Raw genomic sequence first — 21,850 nt, forward strand, 5'->3', positions numbered from 1 at the left:
AAATCACACTAGAGAGTCCTGGAAAGAGAAGAAGAACCTGTCAATCAAAATGCTAAAAGAAACCAGGCTTACTGGTCAGACAGCGTCTGGTAGGGCCCCTAAGACCGTGCTCCCTTGGGTCTGGACTTCAACTCACTACTGTGTTAGAAAAGTCAACCGTTAAAATGAGATGGGGAGCATTCACCCAAAGACAGAAGGCTAGGAAAGGAGGAGAAAAGGACATAGAAAACAGGGAAGTCGTGGACTAAGGGAGGGCATATTAAGGGGACTGGAATGAATGAATGGCATCAAAATATGTATGAATTGCAGAGCGTTAAAGTATGATCTGCTCTGTAAACCTTAATTCACAATAAAAACTTCATTAAAAAAAGAGTTGTAGTTGAGTTTTGCACAAGACACATTGTTTCTTATGTCAATAAAAAGGTAAACATTATTATATCTTAAAATCTAAAAAATTCCATTCCGTACAAACATATTGCATTGACCCAGAACTTTCATAGCAGTAGAAAAATGCAGGCAAGAGAATGAAAAATAAAGTGCAAATGAAATAACTATAGCTCTAAGCAACAATATGGAAGAATCTCACAAACAACGTATGGTAAGAAAGGACGGATGGTATGCTTCTTTTATATAAAGTGCAAAAACAGGCAAAATTAAGGAGTTAGAAGTCAGGATACTGGCTATGTGTGGGGAATCCAGGAGGGTTCTATTTCTTGTTTTGGGTGCTGGTAAAACGATCTGATCAATTTCTTATAAAATCATAGCAGTACACTTTTTTATTGCATATAACATTAGAATATTTTAAAAAATACACACCTAAATACACCAAAGATATGTGATCATGAATGTATCAGAGATAAAAAACATCCAGATCACTGCTGTGGTTGGCAGATTAATGACCTCCTAAAGACTGTTCTGGGAAGCCATGGTGGTGCAGTTGGTATTGTATTCATCTGCATTTCACTCTAGGTTGCTAACTGGAAAGCCAGCAGCTAAAAGACCCACCGACTCACTGCTCTAAAGGAGAACGATGGGGCTTTCTGCTTCTATCAAGATTTATAGCCTCACAAACCCTAGGGATCAGTTTTACTCTGCCCTTTGGGGTGGATATGAGTCAGAATTAACTCGATGGCAGTTGGTAAAACATTATTCATGTTCTAATTCCCGATTGTGAATATTATGTTACATGGCTAAGGGGAATTACAGTTGAAGATGAAATTAAGTCTGCTGATCAGCTGACTGTGAGATAATGAGATTATTCTGGACTATTCTAGTGGGCCTATTGTACAGACTAGGGTCCTTTGAAATGAAAGAGGCAGAAGAGGCACAGCCTTAGATTCAGCCAGCCATTGGATGCTTTGAAAAGTGGAAGAGGCCACGAGTCAAGAAATGTGAGTGGCTTCTAGAAGGTGGAAAAAGTAAGTACATGGGTTCTCCTTAGAACCCCTTGGAAGGGGCACAACCCTGATGACACCTCGATTAGAGTACAATTTAGCTCTCAGTTCTAGCTAACATGCAACTAAGCTGTCAAGAAATTAGCTAAATTTTAACCTATTTCTGACCTGTAGCGTCTAGAACTGTAAGATATTAAATCTGTGTTGTTTTAAGCCACTCAGGGACATGGGTCCATCTATGGAAAATATTGGGAAAGGCCTTCCTATATCCCAGGCTTTTGAGATAGAGCATTTGCCAGCCAAAGTTCTCAAGCGAGAAGGCCAGTTCCACCTGTGGCCTTTCAAGCAGCCTGCCCAGCTGGTGGAATTAAGAACTCCCCCTCAGCTCAGCTTTCTCTAGAAGGCATTGGTTTCTGCGGCCAACATCTGAGTGTCCCAGTCAGTTCTTGGGGCTCTCACAGAATTCACGAAGCAGTAGATCTGCGCCAAGGACACTTTCAATAAATACACACAGTGGGACTAAAGGAAGGTGCTTGGAGCTGGCAGGCAGAGACCTTCAGAGACCCCAAAGGAATGAAATGGGGTTCAGGGCAGTCTTTCGTGGGCCCCGTGAGACAAGCACAGATTTCCTGCCGACAGAGATAGTGAAAACCTGAGTCTAAGCCACAGCAGTCCTCTTGGTGAAGTTCTGGGGGTTTCTGTATGGAAAACTTCTCTTTTCGCATTCACACAGCACCTAGCAACACCACGGCCCGAGTACAGGCCAGACTGGGCTTGTAAGCTTGGGCACACCTGGGCTACGTGGTATTCTCCTGGTGCCGAGTCTACCAGCCTGCTAGGAGGAAAAGGGGTTATGCAATCAAGTCATCAGGGACTGAGATGACTCAGTTCCACTTGTTTAAGAATGGATAGAGGGCAAACCTGTTATTCTCTCTCGAGTCTGCTTCTTTCTCCCTAGCCAGAAGCTTATCTTCCAGGTGTAGGAGCCTGGTTTTCATGTCATTCTTTTCTCTCTCCAGCAGAGTTTCTACCTTCTGTTATCGGTACAGCATCTTCTAATTTCTGCTGTCCTGTCCTAGTGGTCCCTACCCCATGCTCACCTTCCAAGACACAGAGGCTCCTAGAGGGGCAGCTTGTGTCCAGCCATGTCCAGTAAGGGCTGCTCTGTGGCTTTGGACTCCTGCTGCTCAGATGATCTTTGCTTCTGACCAGCAAGGCTGCTAGCCAAAGGTACGGGTTTCTCCAGGAACATGGGCCTTGCCCCTCTAGGGGATAGCATACATCACCCATGTCTCTAAAGGAGCAGGAGCCACCTCTATATCATTCACCAAGATGGGATGGCCCTGATAGTGAGCTATGCAGAGGGTCCTCTGGGCTGTGGGGCTGCTCTCGGGACCGGGCTCTGGACAGGATCTGCAGTGAGATGCCTCCCTGGCATACGCAGGAACTCAGCCTCTCCACGTTCTGACCCTGCTGGTCCCGTCTCCTTTCTGACTTCTGTGGACCTCAGCAGGCCTGGAGGCAGTTGCCTTTCCCTCCTTCAAGAAGGCTTTCAGCCCCTCTGCCTCCAGGGAAAGCCCTTTTAATTGCTTCCTATATGTGGTTTCTAACTTTTCAAGTGCAAACACTTTGCAAATTTTAGCTTGCTCTTTACTCATCAGCCCTCCCTGCCACCCTCCACCCTCCACCCCCCACCCAACTTGCGTTGCTGCTTCTTGCACTGGGCTAGCATCTCCTTCTGCCTCTCTTCTCTATCCCTTGTCCAAGTCCAGCTGGGCTCCCATGTCTGTCACTAGCTGCAGTTGCCTCTGAAGCATCCTTTTCTTTTTACAGTCCCATTGCTGTAACAAGTGCGCTGCTTCCATCCACAGGAGTTTCTGGCTCAGTTCAGCCTTTGCCCCCTTTCTACAGAAACTTTCACATGGACCTGGCTCAGAAACACGAATGTCACATGTATCACAGGGTTAGAAAGGCCTGCCCAAGCGCACGTTCTAAGTGCACAACTCCTCGCTACTCGTGCCAGCTGCGCTCAGAGAGTGCATGCACAGGATCTAGTTGATAATGCAGCAGACACGACTTGTCAAATGGGACTAAATTTACATTTAGACGGATTAAAATGGAGTAAAATCAAAGCTCAGATTCTTGGTCACATCAGTCACTTTCAGTGACCCCATGTGGCCAGTGGCTCCTGTAATGGGCAGGCAAACACAAGATATGTCTATCACTACAGAAAGCTGTATTGGGCAGTACTGGCCTAAAGTTTAGTGAAAAAAAAAAGTACCTTTAGTCGAAATTACTCTAAAAAGTATTTTAAACATCTAGGAAAGAGGCCTTTAGAAGCCCCAGGAAAATAACACTGAGGTGGAGTGAGGCCCAGCTGAGAGCAGTCAGCCTGGGAGAACAAGAGTAACTCAGCTCATCAGAGTCATGCAATATGGCTCGACTCACAATCATGACATGGGGTGGGAATGGGGGTGGGAGCAGCCTTCCAGCCAGTTAAGGAAACTCCTGGGACCAGACATGTCCCTTTGCTGCTTCTTAGAGCCTGAGAGGGCTTGGGATTAGTGGCAATGGTCTATAAGGTGTAGTGGAGAGTAGCCCGCCCTTTACCAGAGAGTTCACAGGTTCAGATACTATGAAGCAAAATTCTCAGGAGGAAGCTCTGGATCATCCTAGCGGGCAGTATGTGTTATTGCAACGCCCAGGTCTGAGGCCACTGTGTGGTCATCTTTTGGGGAACAGAAAGGCAGGGTACAGAAGAGGGTACAATTCAGTAGTCCAGGATTTTCTTTACCGCCCATACTCAAGCTGCCTCAATTTCCTTGCACCATGACAGAAAGGCAGACTGGCTCTGGGATCATCAACCTCCCCAGGTCACAGGACACGGGAGATGGCTTGGTCCACTGTGGTCATCGTAGTGTCACTTCTAACCCGAGCCATGTTCCCAGCTAAGAATGCTTCCCAAGGAGGCTTTGCAGGTCTGGTCAGCAGGGCTCTAGCCCGCTTGGTGTCCAAGTTGGCGAGGGCCAAGATTCTCTGTGGGAGAGTGAGGTCATGATAAATAGGCATGGGCTGGCAGCAACCAGTTATCATTCCACTAAGTGAAACCTACTTGATACGCTCAGTTTTCCAAAGAAATCTTGCATTGCTTTTCTTTGTGATGACACAGCAACTCGCTGCCATGAAACCGATTCTAACTCCTATGCTCTGCAGGATGGAGCAAACTGCTGCCGAGGCTCTCAGATGGTCCCTCTTCTTGGAGGAGCAAGTCTGTTTTTCTCTCACAAAGCAGTTGGGAGGTTGGAATCACCAATCTTGTAGTTAGCAGCCTGATGCTAACCCAAAGCCCCAGCAGGGCTCCTTTCGCTTAGGACAGCTTTGAAAAGCTACCTTCGCAGATAACTGGCCTCCCTATTGCAAAGGAGCTTTTAGCCTTTTTCTCCATTTGCCCACATGCTACCGCGTGCACTGGAAAATTAGAACATGACATTAAATAAGGAAGATGCTTTGCTACTTTGTTCCTTTGCTACAGATAAGTCTGAGGCAGAAAATAAATATGAATGTGTTAAAAGTAGTCTACAAACTAAATTACTTCATAACTTAAGTTTTAATATATATATTTCTAATTTAAGTTAAAACAACTCATACAAAGCCCTATTTTTTCCTACCTTCCTCTCTATGGCCAGAGAAAAACTACCCACTTAGCATGCACTGCAGTTGAGTCATTTCCTGAATTAAATATCTAATGTGGGTTTTTGGGAAGAAATTCAGATTGAAGGAGGACCCAGAAGAAAACAGGGCAGCAGACCTGATTTGTGGTAGTCCGTGCTGGTGTCTCAGGCGTAGCTTCTCGTCTGGCCACTGAGCTAAGGTGGCCAACTCCTTGGGGCAATGTGGGCCCCCACTCCTTATCTCCCACAGCTGCCCCTGCAGGCTGCAAAGGGCATCCTGAGACTGTGCATGGAGCGCCTCCAGGTCTGCTCTCTGGCTCTCTAGCATGCTGACTTCACTTTTGAACATAAGCTCCATTTCCCTTTTCTCCTTCTCAAAGTTTTTCTTCATTAGTTCAATTTCCTGCTTGTAGTTTACCTGGAAAGAGAAACATTAGCCCCTGACAATATGACATGGAAACAGCAAGGTTGTCGGGCATGCCAAGGAGCTGAGGCCTGCAGAAGTCAGGGATGAAAAGGCAGTGGTGACATCCCCAAGACTCAGTGCTCAAGATGTAGGCACAGCCTTGTCTGGACCAGTTGGATAACCTCCCGTGGGAGAAGATATTGTCTGGCCGTTGGCTGGCAAGCTCCGTTTAGGTAAGTAACTTGCACCCAGGAGCTCAGAGGTCCCGGTGGAAACAGGGTGGCTGGCTCTCTGAGTCCTGAAAGTAGAATGAACGCGGCACATGGCAACTGTGTGCGGACATTCTCTTAGTCACCATCTAAGGAGAGGCAGGAGCTAACTTCATCTGAGAAGACCTTGTGAGCCAGGGTAATTCTGGCTGAGAAACTATGCAGCATCCCACAAGAGGCAAATCCAAGGATAAGTTATGCTAAGAATGAGGTAGGTGGTGTGAATTCCCGCACAGCAGTTGGCAGGGCTGCACTCAGCATGCCAGCCCCCAGCGACTTTGGGCCAGGCACTGACAGTCATTTCTGCTTGTATTTCCCTCAGACTGTCTTCTTAGTGCCCCCGCTCACCAACCAGAGAAATCCAAGGCAGCTGCCTGGAGAAGGGTCAGCACTAAGCACGGCTCTCTGTGCACAAAAGGAAGCCCCAGGCTCCCCCTCGGGCACCCCTCACACCTACCTTCGTCTCCAGCTGGCTCTTGACGTCTTGGTAACGTTCTTTCACCTGCTCCATCATGAGTTCCGTTTCGAGGCTCACTGGAGTAGGAGCTGTAACGCATGTGAAAAAGCCTGCGAAGAAGAGGAAATCTCAGCTTAGCTCAGTGAGGACATTACAGGTTTCTTACAGCTTTCCTATTCCCAAGGGACAACAAAGCACAGATTCTACATGTGCTTTTTCAAGGGAAAGGCAGTGATGGTGGAGTCCTGCCGCACTGGCGTACAACAGCACGCATCACTGGTGATCTGCTATGTTGTATCCATGTAGAATAAAGGATCTCAAACTTATTTGGTCAGCTGTCCAATTTTCAGAAAAATAGTTACCCAGCAACCCTCTGGCAATTAACTTTTATACAATAGCCCATCCCTAATCCAGGATAGGGTGTAGGTTATTTGCTTTGGCAGCTCCCACGGATTATTCCAGTGCCCCCCAGGGGGCAGCATTGCCCACGTTAGGAAACACTCATTTAGAACCATTTCACACTTTCACCAGAACAGATTGCTCAGGAGGCTCCTGCAGCCCATCACACCCTTCAAGTTCCTACAAAGTGGCAGTGATATCGTGTGAAGGGACTTCAAAAAACCTCCAGAACACGGAAGAAAAAGATAATGGAATTGTCCATGAATGTAAGGCCCCCTTGTACTTCACTTCAAGTTTATTCCCTGGTGATGCCAGGATCATAGAGGAGGTGGGGAGATGGAAGAAGTGGGGTGACCTGGTGACACATGCCTCTGGGCAGTGTGATGCCTGGGAATGAGCCTCACTGTGTGTGAAGGTGGCCAGACACACCTCATGGCTTGTTTATTAGCTAAAGACTTCAAATTGGCCTCCTCCTCCTCCACATTATTATATCACACAAATAATGCTGGGTTTCAGGATATGTAGGAGCTCTGGTGGCATGGTGTTTATGCATTGGACTGTGATCTGAAATGTCAGCAGTTTGAAACCACCATCAAGAGTTACAGTCTCAGAAACCCACAGGGGCAGGTCTCCCATGTCCTATAGGGTCATTATGAGTTGGCATCAACTTGATGGCAGTAAGTCTGTGTGTTGCTCGATAAACTGGTCAGATGATTGCTGAAGCCAAAATGGGTGTATAAGCAAATGTGGTTGAAAAAAGCTGATGGTGCCTGGTTATTAATAGCATATGGGGTCTTAGATGCTTTGCAGTTAAATAAGTGCCCAACTAGCAGGTAAGAAACAGCCCACAAGGAAGCACACCAGCCTGTGTGATCATGAGGTGTTGAGGAGAAATGGTATCAGAAGTTCAAAAGATAAGCAACCAAATTGATGTGAAGGGGCATGGATGTAGTAGAGACCCAGAAATCACAGCCCCTCTGGTAATTAGACAGTCACGCTCAGAAGGGACACAGGAAGGGATGATAAATCCAGGGTGTGGTATAGCACTGATGAACTACATAATTATCCTCTAGTTCCTTAATATTCCCTCCCCTTATGATTATGGTTTTTATTTGTTTTGCCTCTTTAATCATATCAGATTTGATGCAGGTTCATCGTATATTTAATATCATTTGATACATGAAAGCTAAGATAGATAACCCTTCAGAAACAATAAATGGAGTAACGGTTCCCTGAGGGTACGGGAAGGGGGGAAGATATAACAGGGAGCTGAGAGCACTGATGACTGAATAACCCCACTCAATGGGATCGAACAACAGCATTGTATGTGAATGGATATATTGGATGTGCAAGATATGGAAAAAAATAAAGTAAGGTTTCCTGGGGCGGGGTATGGTGGGCAAAGGAGGGAATAAATGGGGAGCAGATATCAAGGAGTTCAAGAAAAAGAAAATGTTTTGAAACAGATTGTGGTAGCAACTGTACAACACTGTTTGATGTGATTTAACTATGGAATGTTATACTTGTAAGATCTCCCAACAAAATGATTTTAAAATACAATAATAATAATAATAATAATAATAATAATAATAATAATAATAATAATAATAATAATAAATAAAGCAGTCAGGCACATTCCATACGTGTGGAATGAGGAATGGTGCTTGAGAGCACTGCAAGGACTCGCTTTCCGACCTGAATCACCACTCCGCACACCAGGCACACAAGGCACATCTTTGAACTACGTGTGTTGCTAGGGCTTGGAAGAGCTGGTCTGAGACTCAGAATTGCATTTATGCCATGACTCAGTCTTCATTTTGCAGTGTCAAGGATGGGACGTGGCAAAGTCATCCTCTACTCTCATTGTCACCCTGAAAATGGTGACAAACTTTGACATAAGGGACAAGACAAAAACCTGAATGAGAACCTCTGGAAAGAATTACTTTGCCTTGGAAACTGAGAACTGTCAACTTGCGCAGTCACCTGGGCTGACAGGAGGTCCGTGAGGCTGGACAGTCCACATCACTAGGCTTACTGCAACCCAGCTTCTTACTATTCTCTCAGCAGCAGACAAACATCGGAAGGATCAACTGAGCCTTGGTGCTGCTTCTAAAATGGTTTCCATCAGAGGGATGGGAGGACAGTACATAAAAAGGCCACATTGTGAAACTGCTAGGTTTCATTAGCGATGGCATGAAGCCTAGGTCTGTGATCTGGTGCCGCAGTCCCCAGTCTCGAGCAGACCCAAGACTTCAGGGCCTTGTCTCCCAGGTTTTGGGTCAGTGGTTCGTGCTGAGGGCCATAAATTCTGTGTAGTTGAGGGGACACAGTGTCCATTTCCCTGGGGATGGCTGACCTGTCTGTTGTGTGGAAGAATACGTAGGATGCCTTAAATGGATGTCACAGCACCCTTGGCATCTCTGGATGTGGTGCAGCTGGCTGTGTCAGGCTCCATCCCACATTTCCCAAATGAGTCTAATGGCCTTTGGCTGTTGACTCACAGGATTTCAAGACACCAATCTGCCATTTGCAGGTGAGCAGGTTATGTTGGGGTCCAAAGACGCTGTACCCACATTCAGAGAAAACTTAAGGTTCCCAGGTTGGCTCTTTTAGCTATAATTCATTTACATTTTATTAAATAAATAGCTTTAGAGCACTACAAAACTGGGAGGGAGGAGGATGCAAAATGCTCAACTGCCAAAGATCCACAGGTCAGTGTCCACAGATCTCCCTGGGGTGAGGGAGTGGCCTGTCAGTGTCCACAGATCTCCCTGGGGTGAGGGAGTGGCCAAAACTTAGCACACAAAACCACTGTGTATCAGAGCTTTGGCAGCAGGGCTGAGAGACTTGCCACGGTGTCTGCTGATGCACAGTTGGGGGCACTGATCCAAGAACCAACCCCTGGCTATACAGGACTATGACAAAACTCTAGGGCAGCTGTGTTACCTCCTTGTTCTTGTCTTTTGAAGGAGCTGAGATTAATCAAACACAGTCTACACTGTAGGTGGAATTTGTCATAAACCTCAGCACTAAGAGGATCCTGAAGCCAGAGATATCTACTTTTAAGCAGATATGCATGCCTATGCACAAAGGTCCCAACTGCTTCCAGTGCTTGACCTGTGTCCTGCGCAGGCGCCGCTGGCACAGGTCTATTCTGACGAATTCTGACACTCAAGGGGACAAATCTCAAGCTCTCTCTGAACATCAGGGAGTCATTAATATGTTTTAGATATAATTTATCTCTTTTATTAAAAGAGTTTTCACATCAACCAGCTTACAGCTCAGAGGACAATCTGTATAGAGACTGGTCTGTGACCTGGGCAAAGGAAATATAGCTCCTTTATTTACTGTCACATACCCTCACTCTCTCTGTCTCTAGCCTATGCTGAAACCTCACCACCAAGTCCCTTCATCTTAATCACAACTCTGGAGGTGGCTTTGGAACATCTACGAGTGATGGACATGCCTCTCATGAGGTCATTGTGAGATCACATAACTGCTGCCATTTCATTACAGTTGATAAAGCCCCCATCCCCTTCCATAAATTCCCAGCTACAAGGAACTCAGCCGGGTGGTGCCAGTGTGTCTGGGGCAGGTGTTTGTGCCTCAATATACCCTATGATGCTTGGAAGTGGCCCATGACACAAACTACGGGTAGGTCTGAGAGATAGCCCAGTTTGCTGGAACAAGGACTCCACCCTTTCCCCAAGAAGATCCTCTACCTTCGGAGCAATCTGCTGGGGGCAGGCATCCATCTGGCCGGAAACTAGATGGGCTACTCTGTGTCTTGTGCATCCATGTCTGTAGGCCTTCCAGCGCAGCCTGCAACTCATCATTGCGGTCCTGCAGGTCATATAAGCAGAGTAGAGATGGCCCTGCAATCCCCATGCTACACAGCAAGGCCCAAGGAGCAATGCAGCACCGCAGGGTCTGCAGGATGCCCAGTGGAAAGGAAATTCAATTCCTGACAGCAAACATGTAACATTCAAACTATAAGTTTCCAACTATGCAGTGAGTTAAACATGACAGGGATAATTCAGCTTTCTTAAATCCTACATCGCCTTCTATCACTAGAATCATAGCAGGGGCTAAATTTTTTTTAAAAGTGAAGTGAATGTGGAGGAGAAATGCAGATCACCAACATCTGACTCAACAGGAATGTGTGCAAGTCCACCACAGTGATGGGGTGTGGGCAAGAAAAGCAACTCACTGGTGTCCTTTCTCCAGAGGGTTCTGCAGCTTTGACTGTCAAGGCGTTGCCATCATCTTAAAACAAAATGCCACCCAGCAGAGCAGAAAGGCCACATGGATGGCTGAGGCCCAATGAGGCACATAGAGTGGGGGCTGCAGGACAGACAGGCAATGCTGGGAGGCTGCCCTGAATCTGCACCTGGCTGCAGTGGTCTGTCTGCACAGGAGTTGAGGAAATGCACTGTAAAAAGCACACTTGGTTGCCAGGGTTTAGAGGCGAATCTCCCAAGACACAGCTCTCACTTGTAGATTTAAGGGTAAGAAGGCAAGAAGCGCCTGTCTGTGGGACTATCGTGGTGTGAAGTCTCTTGGCATGGCTCTTCTGTCTAGGTCTTTGTGATTCCCATTGATGATTAGGTGGGACTTTGCAAATAGGGCATGTCTAACACAAAACAGAGTGGACTGGTTCATTTTCGTTGCCACTTCCCTGGCCATAGGGATGTGTTATCTTAGAACAGGAACAGAGAGGAATCCCATGAACTTAAGGGATAAAGAACTACCAGTGGAGAACAAATGAGATCTCTGTCTAAAGACAAGAGGAACCAGAGGCTGTGAAACAGAAATTACTGGACAGACTGAAAGAACAAGGCAAAGTCAGAGGCTGAGGCAAGGAGACACGAGACAGAATTGAAGAGCAACACAGAGACTAAGGACTAGAGAAAGACTTGATTGAGGCGAGATGATACTGTGGACCAATGACTGTATCCTTAGTGTTTTCTGTCCTTGGCTTGTAGTAACCCATTAAGTTCTCTAAAAAGCTCCCTTAATTGTGAGTATTGCCTGTGAGCTCTGTGCGACCAGTGCAATGGATTATAGAACACAGCACAAAAGTAGAATGCTGTGGAAGAAACAGTTACTATCAGAAAAGGGTAAAGAATGATGGAGGGTGGAGGCATGCCTGATCTCTATTTTGTGGCAATCGGCCTTGATTGATGGAGCTACGTAGGATTCTTCTCCTTGATGTAGCCAGAGGTCAGCTATGCACTCCATGCGGTTTACTCAGGGACCCTAGATCCCTTCGTGAAGGAATGTGAGGTGTGTGGTCACTTTCCCTTTTGTGCACCTGGGGATGGGGGACTTGGGACTCTTCAGACCTAATGAATACGGCAGCAGTGCTCCCAGGGACTATAGGAGTATGATTCTACCTGGTTTCTCCTTTAGGAAACGTACTCTGGAGGGACACTAGACATTGAACTGTGAAGAAGCCCAAACTGGCCCATCAGGCAGCCACATGGTAAGCGAGCTTTCAGACATTTCTGGTCTAGCCAGTAAGGTGTGTAGCTGAGGCCCCGGCATCATAGGGCAGAGAAGAAACATGTTTGTTATGCTATGTCTGAGTTCCTTCCCACAAAATATAAAATCTATGAGCATATTTAATTGCTATTTTAGGCCATTAAGTGTTGGCGATAATTTCTTATGGAGCCATAGTAACTGGAATAACATGTATGAGTGAGCCACAAATAACTCATGGAAATAGGATTAAAAGGTAAAGGAATTTTCCATGAATTTTTGAAGCCATTTTTCTGTAATTTACAAAGGTAAATTACAGTCTCTTGAGGGGGAAAGTATATTAATTTAAAGTGGGAGAGAAAAAAAAGTTCTCACAAAAATCTGTTAAGAAATGGATGGTAGAGACTTCCAGGAAGATGGCGACTGAGTAACACATAGCAGAGGAACTCCACAGAAATCTGTGCAGGAGAGTCACTAAGAGGGAAAATCCACACCGCCAGGTCGCAGAAGGAGCATCAGAAAGATAAGTAGGCAGAGATCCAATAGGTTTTAAGGAGCTGGGTCTTTTGGCTTACCACAATGGAGGCCAGCTAGGGTTTGACCTTAGCCTAAGGTGACCAGACGTACCGCTTTTTAAACATTTTTTCTCGTGTCTATGGTGTTTTTAAAAAGTCCCAATTTTTGGAAAGAATGGACAACAAGTGAGGGTATGTACGGTTTTCGGCTGCCATGTGGCAATTTCACCAGGATATGAGTTTTATCAATGGTGTCCCGCTATACCAATGTTAAAATCTGGTCACCTTACCTTGGCCCGGCCACTGTCTTGGCTGGAGCCAGGATCATTTGTAGCCAACACAGGGGCTTTATCTCAACACAGCCACAGTTTGACACCATCTCAGGGCAGGGATTAAACCCCTCCAGCCCCATGGTCAAGGATCAGGTTCATTTATATTGATGCTTCAGTTTCCCTCTCTTCTCTCTATTCCCCCCTATCCCCCTGTCTCAGTGGGCTGTTTTTTTCCTTCTCTTTTTCTCTTCCCCTTTCTCTCACACAGCACTGCCAACATCCTGACCACTACCCTTAGCCTAGGGCACTAATGCCTGCACTCAACCCTGCTGGGCGAGCTCCTCCCTCTGCAGCATAACCGGAAGCTGGGAAAGCCCACCCACACTCCAACAGGGGATATCCTGCCCAACTTCTTCCCTGGAAAAGCCCACCTGCCGGTCCTCTGTAGTGCTTAAGACATGGCTGGAGAAATTCGGCACCCCTTCTTTGGGGGAAATCCTGCCTGTGTGCCTTGGGGAGCTCCTATCCATCCTCTGTGGTCCCACGTTACTGAGGGAGCTTCCTCCCGCCTGCTGTAGTGCCTCACAGACTAAGAAAGCTTATCAAACACTCACCAGCTTTCCACGGAGCAGTGGAAACCTCTGCCTAACCTATGCAGTGATCTACCTGATCAGGGAAATTCCGCCCACCATTCACGGTGCTCTATACCAAAGCAGGCAACCAACCAGATTTCTGTGACACTCCTGTTGCAGCGGGCACCTTTGCATGCCACCTGTGGCAACCCAAGCCGTCATGGGCCACACCATCATGGATTCTTGTGAGATCACCCAGTAAAGCACCATCCTCGTGGATCCACAACAACCCAACCAGCATCTCCGGAGAGGCCCATCCAACTTCTTGACTAGGGAAAGAGTGAAGCCACAGGAGGATAAAGTGGTTGGCTAATTCCATAGTGAAATTAGCTGTAGCAGTTCGAAGAAGCTTTCCTACGAGTCTCCCAGAGAGAGCCAGTGCTCTTTGACTCCCTGAAAAATGGCACCTGGCTCCTCTAAAACAAACAGCAATCAGGCCCAATGACCTCAACAAAAAAACATGAGAAACAAACTTCAATGGCAGAGATGTCCTGAACCGAACGACATGCATAGAAGAAGCAGATATTTATCTGCCACATAAAGAATTTTTCAGAATACTTCTTGCTGTAATACAGGATATGAGAAAAACAATACAGAAAAAAGATGAAATGAAAGAGGAGATTAAGTCCATACACCAAAGGGAAATACAAGAGATCAGGGAAGAGATAACAAAAACTAGTAGCAGACACGCAGACCTCGAGAATCGACTGGAGGAGGCAGATAATTGCACCAGTGACCTAGAGGACAGCCAAGGAGACTTTAAATGCGAACAAAAATCTAATAAGATCATTAGTGAAGCTGAAGAGAACCTAAAAGCGAGGTCTGATGCTATGAAGTGGAACAACATTAGAATTATTGGATTACCAGAGGAAGACACCACAAAGAAGTCAACTGCAACAGAGAGGAAATTCTTGGAGGAAAACTTCCCGAGCTTAATGAATGAAAACCTGGCAACCATTCAGGAAGCTGAAAGAACACCAGTCAGATTGAAACCCAAGAAGAAATCAAGGCACATCATACTTACTATCCAACTTTGAGGAAAAGGAGAAAATCATGAGAAGAGCTAGGGAAAAACAAGCAATCACATAGTTTCCCAAATAAGAATATGCTCAGACCTATCATGTTTCCCCAAAAGTCAGACATCCCCCCAAAATAAGACCTACTTACAGTTTTGCCTCGGGCTGAAATATAAGGCATCTCCCAAAAATAAGACCTCCCCAAAAATCAGCACCCCCGAAGCTACCGTAACTCTGGACTCTGGATCATAGTGGTGGGCACCACCACGCAGCTCACTATTGGCTGCAGCGCAGTCAGAGCAGACAGGTAGTACGAGGTCTCTTTTAATAAAACAATAAACAATAAACGTGTACCACATTCTTCTCCATGGAAAAATAAGATATCCACTGAAAATAAGACCTAGTGCATCTTTGGGAGCAAAAATTAATATATATGTCTTATATTTGGGGAAACAGGGTATCAGAGAACACTATGAAGAAGAGGAGAGAGTTGTTGAGTAACATTGCAAAAATTGAAGGAAAATAATGCAAACCCAAGAATACTCTACACAGCCAAATTACTGATCAAGATAGATGAAGAAGTAATTGTCTTGTTAGAGAAGGAAAAACTCAAAGAATACATTAGAAGAAACCAAGCCTGGATCCTTGTCGATCCAGTATAGGCAGAAGAACAGCACTCACCAAGCATAAGTAAGAGACTGCCACAGAGAACAACCTCACCCAGAGGGAAACAAAGAGAAAACAGCCCCCAAGATAGCATTGGATTAAGGGTGAAAAGAAGTCAAGAATGAAACACACACACACACTACATTAAAAAGAAAGGGAGGTGGGAAAACACCCAATACAAAAGGTGTAAGATGACATCACAGAGTCCACGGATGGAAATAATACCCCTGAATATCTATGAACTAAACTCAGGCATTAAAAGACTGAGGCTAGCAGACTAGTTTAGACTAGTTTAGAAATACAACTAATCAATCTGCTGCCAACAGGAGACACATGTCAAGACTACAAACAAAACTAGGCTGAGAATCAAATGCTGGAGAAAAACATACCAAAGAAACAGCAATTAAAAAAAAACCAAGGGTTGCAATCGTAATCTTGGATAAAACTGACCTCAAAGTGCAAACCATAAAAAGAGATGAGGCACACTATATAATGCTCAAGGGAGCAGTAGGCAAAGAACCACTAAGCATTGTAAACATATTCCCCAAATGACAGACCTGCTGAATACGTCAAACAAATGCTTCAAAATATGAAAAAGGAAGTCACAGCCTCAACAATTATAGTAGGTGACTTCAATACACCACTCTCTGAGAAAGAAATATCACAGGGAAAGAAACTCAACAAGGAGGCCAGAGATCTAAACACTACAATTAGTCAATTTGACCTGATATATATTTACAGAGCTTTTCATGAAAATACAAAATATTTCACATTCTTTTCAAGCCCACATAGCACATATTCGAAGATAGACCACATGCTGGGGCATAAGTCAAATCTGCATAAATTTAAGCACATTGATATCATATAGACTTCTCTCACTTACCACTGTGCCATAAGGCTGGAAATCAGCAAAAGGAAGATGAATAAAACAAGGCAAACAATTGGAGGATGAATAACTCTCTACTGAAATAGGAGTGTGTACTGGCTCAGATGATAGATGAAATTAGGAAATTTCTAGAAACCAATGAGAATGAGAATAAGACGTACCAAAACTTATGGGACACAGCAAAGGCAGTTATCAGAGGAAGTTTCACAGCAACACATGCACACCTGAGAAAGGAAGAAAGCCATATGATTGATATGCTGGCACAAAATTTACAGCAACTAGGGCTGAGTCAACAGCACAATCGTGCTAATAGCAAAAGAAAAGAAATAATAAAAATCAGGGCTGAGATTTAGGAGAGGGAAAATAAGAAAACTATGGAAAAATTAATGCTGCTAAAAGTTGGTTCTTTGAAAAGATAAACAGAATCAACATATCGTGGGTAAACCTAACCAAAGAAAGACGGGAACAAATTTCAATAGCAAGAATGAGGGATGAAAGAGGGGACATTACAACAGACTCTAATGAATTCAAAATGATAATTAAAGAGTATTACGAAGGACTGTATTCCAATGAATTCAACAACTTGGAAGACATGGTCAAATTTTGAAAAACAATCCCTCCCTCGAATTTCCCAGAGGAACATCAAGAATGTCAATAGACCCATAGCAATAGAAGAAATAGACAAGGATATCAAGGGATTACCAACCCCAAATTCCCTGGACCAGATGGCTTCACAGGACAATTCTACCAAGCATTTAGGGAAGAAATGACACCAATCCTACACAAAATCTTCCAGAACATAGAAAAGACGGCAACCTCTTGAAGCAAGTATAAATATGATACCCAAACAGGGCAGGAATCCTACAAGAATTGAGAACTACAGACCAATATTCTTAATGAACACAGATGCAAAAATTGTTAACAAAATACTTGCCAATAGAATACAAATGTATATAAAACGAATACCATATATACTTGAATATAAGCCGACGTGAGTATAAGCCTAGGTACCTAGTTATTACCTGGGAAACTAGAAAAACTGATGACTTGAGTATAAGCCTAGGGTGGGAAATGCAGGATGTGAATTAACACAGAGACCAGAGGGGAGAGACGGAGCGCAGCCACGGACACATCCTGACCAGTTCAGCTGCCAGCGTAAGTGAATCACTATGGGTGCTTCTGCAAATTGGAGCCTTCCATGTCATAGGATGGCTCTGATTGGTTAGATGTGAGTAACAAACATTCAAAGCCCTGCAGTATCAGTGGGGCTTTGAATGAACAGCGGAGGAACGACAATCACCTGTGAGATATTACACCTCGTATAAGTTAAACCCCAGTTTTTCAGCACATTTTTTGTGCTGAAAAATTCAGCTTATACACGAGTATATATGGTAATTCACCATGACCAAGCAAGATTCATACCAGGGATAGTTCAACATACGAAAGACCATTAGTATCATGTGCCACATTGACATGAAAAACTCTAAGAACCACATGATAATATTGATAGATGTGGAAAAAGCATTCGACAACATCCAACACCAATTCCTTTTTAAGACAGGTCAGGAGATAGGAATGGAAGGACAATTCCTCAAGACAATACAAGCTATATATGAAGAACCAACAGCCAACATGGTAGTCAATGCAGAAAAGAGGAACACAATTCCACAGAAAAAGGGTCCAGACAAGGATGCCCCTTGTCCCCACTCTTATTTAACATCATACTTGAGGTTTTAGCTCGCAGCATAAGGCAAAGGAGAGACATCAAAGGTATTCGTCTGGGGAAGGAAGAGGTAAAACTATCGTTATATGTAGATGACATGATTTTATAAATGGAAAATCCCAAAAGATCCAAAAGGGGCAGAGTGGCAGGATACAAGATCAACAAACAGAAGTCCACTGGACTGCTATACATATCAGCTAAAATAACAGAAGAGGAGGTCAAAAAGGTGGTACCCATCACAATAGCCAAGCACAAATTAAAATATCTAGGGAAATAGCAGACTAAAAGAACAAAAGATTTATATGAGGAAAACTATGGAACACTATTACAAGAAACCAAGAGTGATTCAACAAATGGGAGAATATCCCATTTTTGTCGATCAGAAGACTCAATATAGTAAAGATGTCAGTTCTCTCCTAGGCACTATATAACTTTAATGCAATCCTGAGAGAATTACCCTCGTCTTTCATGAAAGAAATGGAAAAACTGATTACCAAATTCATATGGAGAGGGAAGAAGCCCAGAATTAGCAGAGACTCCCTAAGAAGGACACAGTGGGAGGGCTTGCTTTACCTGACTTTAGCACATATTATAATGCCATCATGGTCAAAACTGGGAGGTATTGGTATAATGACAGATACTTAGACTACTGGAAAAGAACTGAAAACCCAGAAATAAAATCATCAGCATACAGACAACTCACTTTTGATAAAGCCCCCAAAATATCAAAAGCAGGTACCCTCTTTAACAAGCGGTGTTGGAAAAAATGGATATCTACCTGCAGAAAAATGAAGCATGACCCTTATCTGACTCCATGCACAAGAATAAACTCAAGGTAAATCACAGACCTTGAGGTAAAACTCCAAACTATTAGGTCCATCAATAAGGGAACTGGGACCAATCTGAGAATTTTGGCACTGGGAATACATGGGATAGCAGAAACAGGGAAGGACACAAATGCACATGAGTCACAAATTGACATGTGGGATACACTGAAGATAAAACATCTGTGTACATCAAAATAATTCACCAAGAGAGTAATAAGAGAGCCCACGGACTGGGAAAACATCTTTAGCCTGACACATCAGACAAAGGCCTTATTACTAAAATCTACAATACTCTGCTAGTTTCCAAAGAGAAAAAAAAAACTAATTGCCCACCGAGGAGGTGGGCAAAGGACCTGAACAGCAGTTCCACAAGGGTACAAATCCGAATGCAAGGAGTTGGAAACAACCCAAATTTCCACCAACAAATGATTGGATTAAAAAACAGTGGTATATACATACAATAGAGTACTACACATCACTAAAAAGCAGTGATGACAAATACTAAGAGGACGCCTGGCCCTCCCACCAGAAGAACTTATTTCAAAAGACGGCATTGAATCTGCAGCTCCAGGAGAGGGACATATCTGATGGGAGCACATGGGTGATGATGAAGGGGGAGGAGGAGAAAGTGGAGCACATCCTGGCCCACCAGGTCTTGAGGACGATTATCCCGATTAGAGCAGCCAGTCCACAGAGAGGACCACATGGCCAGCCCCACTATGAGACATGACGCCCCTCACTGACCCATAGCTCTACCGGGGACAACACTGGAGACACAGTGTGGGAACTACGCCTGATCTGATCCCGCCACACCGAGGCAAAACACTAAGGGGGTGCAACAGAATAGCAAGGGAATGGAACGGCGAGGTCCTCAGGGAATGATGAAGGTGGACTTTGGGGCTAGGGTGTGGTACCCCAATTGATTGAACTGGAAAACACTCCTAAAGGCCAACACACAATCCTTGAACTAACTACAAACTTTTCTTTCTTGTGTTTTTTTTGTCATTGATTTATTGTTGTTGGTTGGTTGTATATTGTTCCTTGGTATTTTTATGTCTTGTTTTTGTGCATGTTATTATCTCCGCTGGTCTTTCTAAATAAGATAGGCTGGATGAACAATCTGGAGGATAAAACAACAGGACCGACAGTTCAGGAGGGACATAGGAGAGGTGGGGGAAAAGGTAGTGGTGTTAACAAACCCAGGGACAAGGGAACAAGTGATCTAAATCATTGGTGAGGAGGGGCTGGGAGGCCTGGTAGGGCATGATCAAGGGTAATGTAACAAAGAGGATTTGCTGAAACCCTGGTCGGGACTGAGCATGATAGTGGGACAGAAGGAAAGTCAAGGGAAATAGAGGAAAGAGCTAGGAGACAAAGGGCATTTATAGAGGTTTAGATAAAGACATGTATATATGCAAATATATTTATATATGAGGATGGGTAAATAGATCTATGTGCATATATTTATACGTTTAGTATTAAGGTAGCAGAAGGACATTGGGCCTCCACTCAAGTACTCCCTTAATGCAAGAATACTTTCTTCTATTAAATTGACATTCTGTGATGCTGACCTTTTCAACGCAACTGCTGAAGACAAAGCGGGTGCATAAGCAAATGTGGTGAATAAAGCTGATGGTGCCCGGCTATCAAAAGATATAACGTCTGGGGTCTTAAAGGATTGAAGATAAACAAGTGGTCATCTAGCTCTGAAGCAACAAAGCCCACATGGAAGACGCACACCAGCTTGTGTGATCACAAGGTGCCAAAGGGATCAGTTATCAGGCATCAAAGAACAAAAAATCATAACATTTTGTGCTTGCCTCCATGATATGATCGCTGAAGACAAATGGGTGCATAAGCAAATGTGGCAAAGAAAGCTGATGGTGCCCGGATATCAAAAGGTATAGCGTCTGGTGTCTTAAAGGCAAACAAGCAGCCACTTAGCTCAGAAGCAACAAAGCCCACATGGAAGAACCACACCATCCCGTGCGATCACAAGGTGTTGAAGGGATCAGGTATCAGGCATCATCAGAACAAAAAATCTAACCATAGTGAATGAGGTGGGGGGGCGGGGTGCAGATTGGAGATCCAAAGCCCATTTGTCAGTCACCGGAATCCCCTTGCAGAGGGGTGTAGGGGAGGAGGCGAGCCAGTCAAGGTGTGATGTAGCAACAATGAAAAATACAACTTTCCTCTAGTTCCTAAATGCTTCATCCTCCTGCACTATCATGATCTGATTTCTACCTTGCAAGTCTGGCTAGACCAGAGGATGTACACTGGTGCAGATAGGAACCAGAAACATAGGGAAACCAGGGTGGATGAGCTCTTCAGGACCAGTGGTGAGAGTGGCACTACTAGAAGCGTAGAGGGAGAGTAGGTTGGAAAGGAGAAATCGATTTCAAGGATCTGCATTTGACCTTGTTACTAGGGGGTGGACAACAGAAAAGTGGGTGAAGGGAGATGTCGGACAAGGCAAGATATGACAAAATAATAATTTATAAATTATCCAGGGTTCATGAGGGAGGGGGAAGCGGGGATGGAGGGGACAAAATGAGGACCTGATGCCAAGGCCTTAAGTGGAGAGGAAATGTTTTGAGAATGATGAGGGCAATGAATGTACAAATGTGCTCTACACAACTGATGTATGTATGAATTGTGATAAGAGTTGTGTGAACTCCTAATAAAACAATTAGGCCTCCACTTACTCAATGCAAGAACACTTTGTTCTATTAAATTGGCATTCCAGGATGCATACATTCCCGACATGATTGCTGAAGAAAAATGTGTGCATAAGCAAATGTGGTGAAGAAGGCTGATGGTACGTGGCTATCAAAGCGTCTGGGATCTTAAAGCGTTGAAGATAAACAAGCGGCCATCTAGCTGAGAAGCATCAAAGCCAACATGGAAGAAGCACACAGCCTGTGTGACCACAAGGTGCAGAAGGGACTGGTTATCAGACATGAAAGAACTAAAAATCATATCAATGGGTGCCCACCTCCCTGATACGATCAATGAAGACAAACGTGTGTGTAAGCAAATGTAGTGAAGAAAAGTGATGGTGCCCAGCTATCAAAAGATATAGCGTCTGTGTTCTTAAAGGTTCTAAGATAAACAAGTGGCCATCTAGCTCAAAAGCAATAAAGCCCACATGGAAGAAACACACCAGCCTGTGTGACCACGAGCTGTCGAAGGGATCAGGTTTCAAGCATCAAGGAACAAAAGATCATATCATTGAA

The 21,850-nt window shown here is 44.6% G+C and overlaps 1 pseudogene; it reads right to left on the reverse strand.

Annotated features, from left to right (window-relative positions):
- The window catches only part of LOC142435959 (ninein-like protein), a 91,280-nt pseudogene that overhangs the window by 12,672 nt on the left and 56,758 nt on the right, over positions 1-21,850 (reverse strand).

The sequence above is a fragment of the Tenrec ecaudatus genome (assembly GCF_050624435.1).
Source record: "Tenrec ecaudatus isolate mTenEca1 chromosome 18 unlocalized genomic scaffold, mTenEca1.hap1 SUPER_18_unloc_4, whole genome shotgun sequence".
Classification (NCBI taxonomy): domain Eukaryota; kingdom Metazoa; phylum Chordata; class Mammalia; order Afrosoricida; family Tenrecidae; genus Tenrec; species Tenrec ecaudatus.